Below are 12329 nucleotides of genomic sequence, written 5' to 3' on the forward strand. Positions count from 1 at the left end.
GAAATCTCAGGTGCGTTCCCAAGAGCATTGCTACACGGCTTCTCTCTGCTCACGGTGTTGAGCTCAAACACTGCTACACTCAGCAGCTACGGAGAGCTGTGAGTCAGGGTGGCTCACCAGTGCTGTCCGTATCGAGCAAGGAAAAAGCACAGACATTTCTAGCACTCAGTGTCACGAGAGAACAAAGCAACAGAGGAAATCAGGGTGGAATTCTGCAGCTAAGAAGAGGGGCAATGGGAAATAAGAAAAGTCACCCTATGTCACTGGCATCACCCCAAAGCAAAGCCATGCTTGAGCAGGATACGCTACCCTGTGCTGCAGAGAGGTTTCATGCTAACGCCAACATAGGGGATGGGAATCGGCGGACAGACGGCACGGGGAGCGTCCTTCCAGGCACCCGCCTGCCCGGAGTGCCCCATCTCTGCCATCCTTCCTCTCCAGCCCCACCTCTGCTAACCCCGCAGCTTCCTCGGGCCGGCGGCCAGCGGGCTGCGGGGGGCCCCACCACCTCCCACCTCCGTGCACCTCTCCACGCACGTTGGTGCAGAGGAGGGACATCTCAGACACAGAGCAGAACGACTCTCCCCGCAGGCAAACCCCTGCCCTGCACTCATTTCAGCGCCCATCACCTATGCACCTGGCTGGCTGAATTCTGGCAAATCTTTACAAATCCATGAACCTTAGCTCAGTTAATGGATGTTTAATTTCTCTGCTGCTAGGTTTGTTTTGGCAGCCGCTGTGAGCAGGGCTAGAGCAGCAGCAGAAGAGAGCAGACGCTCTCCATGAGCACTTTGACATCTACATAGCACAATTCCCTCTACTGAGCACCACAACAGGACAGGGTCTTCAGCCACAGCCATCACCTTTTACAGGAGAAAGGCCGCTGTGCCCGTGTCCATCAGTGATTTGCTACGCTTCCCGTAACCTTCCCTGCCCCACAGGCAATTCATAAAGTGGCTACTTGGCCCATCTTCAAAAAATATCTCAAGCTCTGAAGAAACACAGTGTTGTCTGTTGGGGGTTTCTTTGGTTCTCTGCTCCCACCTGCTTTTTGATCCTCAGGAACTTCCACACATCCCTCGGAGGACACTTACTGCTGTCACAGGGAGTGCGACGTTTTGTTATTTAACACAAGTGACACAGGGATTGCTGCTGCTGCGGTCTGCAAAACCAAGGTGCGAACATTAGGAATCTTTTTTTAAAATATATTAGTTGCACTTTATTAATGTTTTTCCTTCTCTTTGAAATTTTTCATTGCCATGCCTAATGAGCTGGCCAAAAGCGAGGATACGTGTACGGAGACACCTGCAGAAGGGCTTTTTGAGGACTAAGAGCCTTTGCTGCTGAACACCATACCCAGCCCTCAGCTGAAAGATAACACAGGAAAAGAAAAAGGGTATGTTTTTTCTTTTAAATACAGACTTCATCCCCAATCTTGGTCACCAGCTGGCATCACAAACATAGGGACAGGGGAGGAGCAGAGGGACAGCAGAGGCTAGACACTAGAAAAATACCAAACCATGGCCTCAGAGCAGCTGGGAGTGAGCATGAGACAGCACAAAGAAGCCATCAACTTCTCCAAGCCTCTCAAACCATTTTCTCGCATCCAGAAAAGCCCCTTCCCCTTTCGCTCTATGGCAAAGAGCAGTTTTGCCCAAGGGCTGGAGCACTGGAGGGCCCTCGGTGGTTTCAGCCGAGCCACAGCAGGGATCCGCCTGATGTACTGAACACAGATGTCACCTAAATACAGGGTTTTACCTACAGAGTTTTTCTCCCTGGGTTGCTTTCCCCGTGTTAAATGAGCACAGCTATACTCCTACAAACTCCAGCGCTGCATTACTTACAGCGTCAGGAATAACAGGCCATTCCCCAGCCCGGTGCTGCTGAACTGCCACGCTTCAGCTGACACCGTTCACAGCAACTGACACATTCGTGGTTAGGCGAAGTATTAGAGATGGCAGAAACAAACAAACAAACCATCAGGTACTTGAGTCAAGCTGTTTTCTGCCTGCCTTTCCTGTCTACAGCTAACCCACAGAGCCCCTTTCCTCCTTATATTTCCCCTTCAGCCGCACAGATGCTCCCCGGCCCCGCGCACGGGTGATGCTGGTGCCTCTGCAAAGCCATGGGGGCTGAAGGGGAACTAGGGGGAAAACTGGTGAGTGTTTTTTCCCCTGGTTGGGTCCCATTTGAGAAGGAGCCTGCAGAGCCCCAGGGGAAGGAGGAACTGGCTGCATCGCCCAACAGTGAGACAAGGGCTGGCTTTAGCATCGCGCGAGGCTTGCAAGCTCCAGCGAGGGACACCACCGTGCCTCCTGCTCCTGCACCCTGTCCCAAACCTCTGCTGAAGCCCTACTGCCTGTAGAGCAACAGCTCTGCGAGTGCTGGTGGAGCCACCCCTCCTCTGCCAGGTTTTCAAACAATCATTCCACATTCAAACAATCATTTCCACATAACGCAGCGACTCGGCAGCTCTTTGGGGCAGCGGGGCTGGTGTACCCTGTGTCACCCCACTATGAACTGGAAACGTGTCTTGCTGCAGCCGTTTCAGAGCAGTGCAACGAGGAAGGGCCTGAACGTGCTCCCGCGAGGTGCACAGAGGGATGGGGCAGAACGGTGCTCAGCTCCAACTACCGAGACCACCACAACACCCGCGGCAGGCGATGGAGCCCCGCGGATGCCCCGGGAAAAACCCGCGGGGTCGAGGCTGCGGCAGGCACCGGTGATGCTGCCAGGGACAGAGCAGCCCAGAGCCCGCTGAACGTGGGCCAGCTGGCCTTAAGCCACGTCCAGGCACAAAAACATGATTTTTATTGTTTTTGTCCTGTAAGACCAGTTTTCCAAAAGGAAAAGGGAGGGTGTTTGCAAAAACACATTGTCCAGTATTTTTATTTTTTGTTTTCCTCCCCCCTTCAAAGACTGCAATTGTCCTCCTAACTTTGGAGGAAGAGGCAGAGGAAGTTTTGGTGAAAGGCACTTAAACACGACGGCCTGACCCAGCCACGGTGCCTCCTGGGAGTTGTAGTCATATCTTTTCCCACCCAAATCGCTTTTTCTGGCGCAGCTCCCTAACGCTCCCTACGACACAGCGGCAGCCCCATCCCAGCCCTCCCCGCCTGCGCGGCCAGGGCACAGCGGGACCCCTGGACTTGAGTTGCTACGAGACAGCCCAGGGGCTGCTCGGAATCCAAACCTGATCAGGTTTGGCCAGAATACTTCAGTTTTCTTTCACACCCTCCCCCTCTTACAGAATTCCCATGGAAACAAAAACAAAGCTCTCACTGTTTGGGTTTGGTTGGGTTTTTTTTTTCCTCCTCTCGAGGGGGGTGTGTGTGAATGAAATTGGTAAATGAAAAAAACATTTTAAAAAATATTTTAAAAACGCATGGAATAAAAGATGAGATGCCGCTTCTAGCTTGATCTTCCCTGCGGCGGCGCAGCTCTGATCTGTCTCACCCCTTAAGAGCCTCAGGGGACAGAAACGGGCCTCAGAGCTAAAATAATACGCTATTTTTCTTATTGCAAACTTGCTTTTGGGCAGGAAAAAGAAAAAACCCAAGCCCAAACCCTCCCACCCGTTTGCTCCCTGGCACATCATCCACAGATGCCAGAGGCAGCAGGGGGGCCGGGACAGGGCTGCAGGGCAATGCATACCTTTAAGAAAAAAAAGAGGGGAGAAAAAAAGAGAGTTTTTTTTTTCTTGCAGCAATTCACAAAACTCAAAGGAATGCCAAGCACGTCAGTGTATGAAGCACAGTATCTGGAGGAAGGAGAGAGTGCAAACCGTCTCCTTATGGTGTTAAGCTAAGACACACGCTATTTCTATTTAAAGCCCTACAGTAACATGAATGCCAGGTTTGCGTGAGCTCAACAAGTCCATTGGAAAACAATTTGCGTGGTCCTCCTTACCAGAGGATCTGGGCACCTGGCAGCTTTCATTGCCTCGCCATTCCCACGCAGCAGGATACAACCCACCTTTACCTGCTGGAGAGCTGAAGCCCGGGTCTGGAAAGGCATTTAGTTAACCCCAGAGGCCGGTGTGACCTCCCTGGGGTCCAAAGCAGCTTTGGGATGGGGACACCAGCCCGCAGGGTGCTCAGTGCTGCTGCCCCCTCCCCTCTCCTTCTGCTGGCACCGCGAACCGCCCGCCCAGGAGTGGTGCTGGGGGCACCCCTGGCCGTGCTGATGATGAGGGTTTTGCTGGCAACACCGGGTACCCAGGCACGTCCCGCAGGCCAAGCCACCCTGGCAAGACCAAACCATCCTCCATCCCCTACCGGCACCCCCAAACTGTCGCCTGGCAAGAGCAGGCAAGGAGAAAGCAAGGTGTGACCCCGGGGCCAGGATTTGGGGTGTGCCTCGGTTTTCCCTCATCTTCCTCAACAGCACAGTTTCTAAGATGTAGCTCATTAAATGGCAAATTACACATTTCATCATTTGTCCATAACAGGTTGTCAAGTCGGTATATTATTGGCAACAGGAAAGGAACTAAAATATTCTTAAAGTATGTAATGAGCACTTGAGTAAGAGTTAAGTAATGAGCGTTTCTTTAGCGAGGAATCCAAGCAAGACACACTCCACCCATTTTGTTAACAGACAAAGGCTTATATAAGCTGGATGTTACATAAAACCCTGAAATAGGGAGCCGGAGAACTCCCCCACCTTGGGATGGAAGCACACAAATACCTGAGCCGACACCGAACCCGCTCCGAGCTGACGCGCAGCTGACGGCCAGGCCCGGAGCTGGCGGAGGCAGACGGCACGGACCGACGTGTCCCGCGTGTGCTTAGGCTCTAGCTCGGGCTACGAGTCTGGATTTGCCCGCACGCTTCCCCAGAAACAGCCTGTACAGTAACACGTTCCAAGCAGCTTTATCATCGCTGGGATGATCAAAGAGCATATTCTTGTGTGCCAGGTCAGGCTGAGCGCCGACTGATCCCAGGGTGCTGTCCCGAGCGAGTTATAACCGATGCCTAGGAAGGAGCACGCAATCAGGTTATGGGGAAGCGTCTCCGCGGCTCTCGCTCTCTCCAGGGGTTTGCAAGCCAGGGAGCTTCCGAGCCAGAAGCGCTATCTTTGCACTTTTACAGCACGTGGCAGCTCTTTTGTTTAATAAATTAATTGCCCAGTCAGGTTTTGACTTCACACGATCTTTCAAATTCTGCAATAGCATGAAACAAGAAACACCACAATGTACCATAAGATAATTTATCTGTGGAGAAAAGAGAATCTGTGTCCTGCAAGGTCGAGTACTATAGCTAAAAAAGGCAGGCTGTCAGGGGGTGCAACCTCTTCATCAGCTCTCTATGCCCGAAAGCCTGTCTATCTGTCTCTAGACAAATCATCTCAGTAAAAAAAATACCTTTTCTCCATAGACTCCTTCTGTCCTACCTTAAAATGCACAATTCCAACACTCAGACGATAGATTCAGCCCACACAAGTGGTTATTTCCTAGACTCGAGGTCAAAAAAAGTCCTAGAGAAGAGGCTTTGCAATTCTCCTCGCAACCCAGACACCCAGTCCTCCTCCTAATGCAGGTATCAGATGCAGTTTCATGAGACATCAGGGATATTTACCCGGTTGGGGGAAAAATAAGGGGAGAAACATCTTCAGACACGGGATTGGCGGCCGGGCAGAGCAAAACGCATCAGGAGTTACGCTCTGGACTACAAGGGTGCTATTCATTTCAGTAATCGGTTTGCTCTGTGGTGCTTGCAGAAACATGCGAAGGCTGCTACGCGATTCTGCCTGCCTGACCTAGCGTTTGTGATTTGCCTAAACTTTGCTCTAAATAAATGGGAGCTGCACAGAGGGAATTTTGATGCAAGCTCCCTGCTCCTAGAGCATCGTCCCTGGCTGTATCCCACAGGCTTCCCTGGGGTTTGTTTTAAGGGAGAGACAGACAGAAGGCAGGCGGGAGGAGAGAATGAAGAAATGAAATGGAAGCTGTCTGGCCCACCAAAAAAAAAATCAGAATAGCCTGGCTTTGGTTTCTATCATGTTATTTATCTTACTGCAGAATTAAATCCAGACAACATAGGTAAGACGGTGGTGACCCCTAGTGCCCTCTCCAGCTGCAGCTTCCACTGGTATTCCCTGTATTGACATTTGAGCATAAACAGAGGGAAGCAGCAGCATCTTTCAGATTTGTTCTTCATTCACAAAGCCTCACTCTCTCTTCCTTTTCAGAAACAGGATCTAATTTCCCCTCCCTACTTAAACTCTGTCACTGCGAGGCGTTCGCGGCAGCATCCCTTTGTCGCTGCTGTCTGGGAACAAAATGAAATAAATTTACTTGTGTAGGGATGTATTATATTCCATTGACTCTATCATAGTACATTTATGTTTATTATGCTTATAGAAAAGAAAGAAGAACCTATTTTGCTAACTCCAAGCTTGTCAACAGCTAAGGACAGCCGTTCAAACCCCTGAGAGGAGATCTTTGTCTTGTATAAAGCGTATTTTGCAGCACCAAGCTGCTGAAAGGAGCAAGCCTTTCCTGTCAGTAGGCACCTTTTTTTTTTTCAGTTAGCAATGTCAAAACTCTCTGTTCCTGTGACTCAACCCACACCAGCTGTAACTCGCTTGCCAAACTACGGGATGCTCGTCAGGGGCTTTCCTGGTGTTGTCGTGGAAGAACAACACCTCTCTTAGAAAAATCCTAAGACACCTCCTTGCAGCTTACTCTGGGATGCAGGATTTTCCTCGAGGAAATAGATGATCGCAGCACAAGCCTGAAAGATCTTTAGCCTCCTGACAATGGAGGGCTTTGGGCATCTCCCCTCTTGCACAGGATTCCTGCCCTGCCAGGGTAGGGGTCTACGACCCACCACCCCTGCGGGTGCGTGGTACCACCCCGATGCACCGCTCTGGGGAACGGGGTGGTCCTTTTCATCATTTGGCATCTCAGAATTTCACATATTTAATGGGATCTTCTCACGACCGCCTCAGCCAACGAAACCACCCCCGACGGTTCTCACAGCGATGTCTCCGTCCTCGAGGGAGCAGCAACCGCCCCCACTCAGCCTTACGGCCCGCCACAGCTCTGCCTAACGCCTCTTCGGCTCTGTATTTCTTCCCAGCCCCTTGCAGGCAGGCATTGGCATCAGCGGCCATCACCCCGGCACCCCTCCTGCTGCATCGCGCTGGCTGCACCCAGGCCCCTCCACAGAGCCCAGGTCCCCAGAGCTGCCGCCAACCTGCACCCTCGCCGCTCAAGCCCCGAGACCGGTTTAGCACTTCCCAAAACAGCTCAGCGTCAGGGAGCCCTTCCTGGGGCTGCATGAAAACCCCCGAGCCCTGCAGCCCGAGCTCTCCCACCCCACAGGCAGCCCGAGCTTGCTCCATCGGCCTCGCTGCCCTGGCAGATACTCACGGTGCCACCCCAGCTCGCGGCGCCATCGCCACGCGGCCGGCACCTCCTTCCCCCTTCGCTGCTCGCCAGCCTGTTTCTTCACCAGAAACAGTTTCCAGGTCTCGGCCAACCCTTCCTCCCCAGCATCTTCTCGCTTTCGCACAGATCCCCCAGTCACTCATCCCCAGACTTCCTTCCCCTGAAGCCTCCAGGCTTCCTGCAACCCTCTCCACCCCCTCGACCAGGCGAGAGCCACCACTCCACCCTTCTCCCCAGACAAGCCCTTCGCTGGCATTTATACCTGTGACTCAGCCCAGCTGAGGATGGATCAGCCAGAGGTGAGGCTGGTTGATGCCTCTGCAACATGTGGTTTATTCATTGCAGGGCTAGGCGGGCGTGCTGGAACTAAAGCGACTGCATTTTTTCCAGTTTTAGTGCAAGTTCTTTATCTGTTCTAGACATAACATTGTCCTGCGTATGTGCCTACTCTCTGAATAATTTTTCCCTGGTTTTGTATCACTAGGTGCACATGTTCACTTGCTTAAATTAAAAGCAACCATTTCTGGGTTGAAGTTCCTCCTAATGCTTTATTTTTAAAGTAGGCTTTAAGCGGGGGGGATAGGAAGTGTGCTAGCCATTGCATAATCTTAGGTTGATTTTATCTGGTGAAAATCTCTCTTTTCTCGCATAGGGCTGAGATATCCTGGGCTCTGCAGTGCATCCCTAACTCTTTGTTGCTCTTGTGACTCTGGATCCAGCACTGCCCCAACCTTCCCACTTTATTTTCCTTTTCCCCTCTGTTCTAATTAAGTATATGCAAAAATCTCATCCTCTGAGCCACTGTTTGCTTCTTTCACAACGTTTCATGCTGTTCCTCCTGAGTTTCTTTTCCTTGTTAGCTTTAGTAAACACCATTGTCTCTTTATTGCTGTTCTGATTGCATATGGTCCCATGGAGCGAGGGCACTGCAAAATCTCTCTGTAGCACAGGTATCTTTCTATAGGTGAATTTTAAAAAATAGTGTATTTTTCTCTATATTCTCATTTTTGCTTGGTGCTAGCTCTGTGTATTCCAGTTATGTTCTGCATCTAAAACAGCTCTGGCAGGCAGTATTAGTTCTGAATATTTTAATTTAAACTCTGGCTTTGTTCATTCGTGCTACAAAAATGTTCAAAATCAGCTCATCGCTTTAATTTTTGATTATCACATGACTCGGATTTCTTTGCACGCTTTTGCAATATGCTGATTTCCTGGTTCCTCAGATCCTCGTTTATACTATTGGAAAGCTACTCTAGTGAAGTGAAAATGCTTTCTTGGATGTCACCTGAATGTCAGAATCTGAACTAGTCAAAATGGATTTGACACAAGTCCAGCCAGTGAAACGGTCCATCAGCAGTTCAAGTAGAACCACCATCATTAAAAATACCTTTATTAAAGACTGGAGGTTTTTTTTCCTTCCAAAGAAAACTTTAATCCTGGGGCTGGCCTGTCGCTGCAGGTCAGACCAGATGATCAGAATAGTTTATTCCAGCATTCATAATTAAAAACTTAGAAATAGCCGGGCAAACTGCAACCACATCTGGCAGAGAGGTGGTCAGCCAAGATAAGGCAGTTGCTGCTTCTGATCTCAAATGCTCTGAATTCGCCTACAGCCCTGCTGAGACACCCACTTCCCCCACAGCAACTAGTAACGCAGCTGCTTTTGCTTTGTTTTCCTTTTTATCTGAACCCCGTTGCAACTTTCAAAACTTTGTTAGAAAACTGGCCTAATACTTCTCATACCACTTCACCTCCATCCTCCTGGCGATGGAGAGCCAGGGTTTTACAGCGATCATTGTTGCATTAGTATCTCCCCGGCTTCTGACTCAGGTAAATCAGAAGGTGACTCACTCAGAGGAGTTTGTTCAGTGCTCCAGAGAAGAGAAGACAGTGCCAAGCTGGAGGCAGCTGGACTTTGCTCCTTAATGTGCTGCTCAGAGGCGAGTGCTTCCTCAGAAGGCCCCGTGCGGTGCCGGGGCCGTGCAGCTTCACAGCCAGGGTGGCCCTGTCCCCTCCTGCCCCCGCCCCGTGTCCTGCGTGTCCCCCCCACACCAGCTCGCTGGCTGCCCACGGGCAGGGTGGCTGGAGGCAAGAGGATGCTCATGTCGTGGTCCCTTGGATGGGCCGCAAGACAAAAGAAAAAAGGGGGTTGAACAACTAACGAAGGTTTTGACACCATGAGCTGGAAAAACCCAGAGGCTCTGCAGGGGAGGCAGGAGCAGCAGCTGGCACAGCTGAATGCAGTGGTCTGAGGTGACCAGCGAGTCCCCCAGAGAAGGACCAGACACAAAATCACAGTAGCATATCTCAAGTTGGAAGGGACCCATAACACCCTGCAGCACTCCACAGCACAGCGGTGCGGACACACGGGAGGAAAACGCAGGCTGGAACAGATGCCACCCCCCCAACAGAAGGCATGCTGGAAAGGTTTTATTTTTCCTTTGGAAAAAAACTATCAGGTAGCATAAAGCTAGTCTCAAAAAAGGTTATTTTACTCTTTGACAAGCACACATGCAAAAAGGCAATAAGAAATGCTGCGCACTGCCTTTCCTGAGTTTGAACCAAACTCAAAGCTGCCATCAGTCCCAGTCCCCCAGTACTCTGCCCCCAGTGGGCTCAAGCCTCCAGTAAAACCAATTGCTGAAGTCTCCATTCCTCTTTCTTTTTCAGACTCCCAGTCATTTTGCACAGTCCAAGCAAAACACACAAAACCAGCCTTTGCCATAGGATGAAAACCGAAAAAGGAAGAACAAGTAGGGAAACCCCAAAACAACCCACCCAGTTAAAGAAAAACATAAACCTTGCAGGCCAAAGCCCAGGAGAGCCCGTGCAATCATTTCTATACTCCCCTACACGAGCTGCACAGACCTCAGGAGAGCCCTGCTAGGGGTATATTCTCACCTTCCATCCATAAATCTGGGAAGACCAGAGTATTACAAATCCCAGCACGCTCAGCAGACACAGATACCCACGGGTACGATACGCGATGAGTCGCCTTCACGTGGAAGTCTCTTTTCAGGGAAATAACTGGACACAAGGGTTTATCTGAGGTTTGGGATCCGTGTGCTGCACAGCACGGTATTTACCTACGTGTACCACACCGCCTATTTGCCTGGCTAATCCATCAGGTCCTCTTTCAATAGAGGAAAATGTTAAAGGAAAAGCATTGAAATTTTTTTTCATTTCATCCAGTTTTTGCGCTCTCTCAGCTGGCAATCGGTGTCCCGTTACAGATTTCTGAAAATTAATAACAAATATATAAAGAACACTAACAAACCGAGCAGCCGGTGGCATGCAGCCTTAGAGGTGTCAGTCATTATTAAACCTTTAAACGAAAGTGGCCGCGAAGCTCCGAATTACCCTATTTTACCCTCTGCCACACTTACAGAGGGAACATAAACCTAAACCAGAACCGGTTCTTCAGCAGTTTAATTATAAGTACCACGTACAGCAGCCTGTAACACACACCCAGAGATGGGCCACTTGGTTTTTGCTTTCTTTATTTTTTAACTTTCTTTGATTTTTGACTTTCTGCCGGTCCCTAATGGGTACCTGGATACCCAGTTATCCCAGATCAGCTGGAGGAAGGTCATTGCTGGGAGTTTCCTGGCTCTCCCGCACGTAGACGAACGACACGAGTGCGAGGTGTTTGGTCGGCACCTGCTCCACAGCTACAGCCCCCATTTCCAGCCGAGGACACGGGAGGTTTCTGTGCTCATACAAGAAGGGGTGGCGTTTATTTGGGCTCACGGCATCATGACTGGCATCTCTCCAGGCATATCTATATGCAAACAACCAGCATTTACTTGGAATTTACATTGATGTCAGAACAGAAACGCTGCTTCAGAAGACACCTGTTTCCCAATCTTTGGGTTGTCCCAGTAACCAAACATCCCCAGGCTGGTTTATGGGAGTGAAGGTTGCAGCTGGGTGTAATTCAGAGCTGCGCTTCTGTGTTTAGTATTGACTTAAGTAATGGTGAGCAAACTGACCATCCCAGATCCAAACACCCTTATCTCCTGCCAGCCCTGTTAGTCCTGCATTTAAAGCAAAACCAGGCTTTGGAGTCAGGAATGGAGTTAGGTTGATGAGGGAGAGGACGATTTCACATCAGTTTCTCCTGCTGTTAGTGGCATTCCCAAAACCTCACGCCAACAAGTGCCCCGCTGAGCCAGCCCCAGCAAACTCCCGCTCCAGCCAGCCGGCGCTTACCTGGGTCTGAACTAAATTCACTGCAAAGTCCCCAGAAACGATGCAACACACCGTGCTCCGGCCTTAATCCGTGGGTTGCAGCCCAGCGGTGTGAAATTCCAGCACTGCGCCGTAGAGGCAGCTACTTCTGGAGCCCCTCTGGAGCCTGCAGGGAGAACCGTAGCACCTCTGGAAGGCAGCTGACCCGCAAGATGGGTGAAGTTAAGGGATGAGTGAAGACACGCCAGCAGCAGTGCGGGATCGCTTGTTGCCGCTCCGGCTCTGAGGTGTTTCCTCTTTCTGACGTCACTTTAGCGTTACAATGAAGAACCAAAAAGCAAGCGGTTCAGGGCCTTTTTCCCCCTCCTTTTTTAATTACCTGGTTCAATTTTTAACGCTTTAAAGGTGGGAAGAAGTGACTTTTTATCTCAGAGCAGTGGGAAAAAAAGAAAATGTGTAATATGCCTGCATCTGATCACATTAAAAGGAAAGGAAAAATCCCCTGCAGTTTTCAGAAAATACAGGCAAAACTAGGGCTCTGGCCAGCCACTCTCACCACGATTTTTAACAGGTCTGTGCTGTGAGGGTACTCTCACTGCTTTACAAACAGGTAAACAGAGGCAGGGAAGAGAGGAGCTCCGCAGTGACAGCAGAGGAAAAGCTGCTTCAGGATTGCAAGTTCTGGCTCAAAACGCCTGGTCCCCGATAGAGCACGCTTGCCCAGGGTGAAACCACTCGGCTATTT

At 50.5% G+C, this 12329-nt stretch overlaps 1 protein-coding gene across 4 annotated transcripts in view; it reads right to left on the reverse strand.

The window, feature by feature from the left end:
• Window positions 1-11877, reverse strand: part of PLD1 (phospholipase D1) — an 80959-nt gene extending 69082 nt beyond the window's left edge. Inside the window, exons 1-2 of one of the 4 annotated variants that reach the window (XM_064457997.1) lie at window positions 7376-7532; window positions 4687-5161 (exon numbers count right to left, since the gene is read on the reverse strand). The gene's annotated coding sequence lies outside the window, so the exon portion shown is untranslated. Of the gene's footprint in view, window positions 1-4686; window positions 5162-7375; window positions 7533-11605 lie in introns of those variants that run through there. The other 3 variants (XM_064457999.1, XM_064457998.1, XM_064458001.1) reach the window with 3 other exon arrangements.
• Between the last annotated feature and the right edge of the window lie 452 nt (window positions 11878-12329).

Source organism: Phalacrocorax carbo, chromosome 7 (genome assembly GCF_963921805.1).
Source record: "Phalacrocorax carbo chromosome 7, bPhaCar2.1, whole genome shotgun sequence".
In the NCBI taxonomy this organism is placed as follows: domain Eukaryota; kingdom Metazoa; phylum Chordata; class Aves; order Suliformes; family Phalacrocoracidae; genus Phalacrocorax; species Phalacrocorax carbo.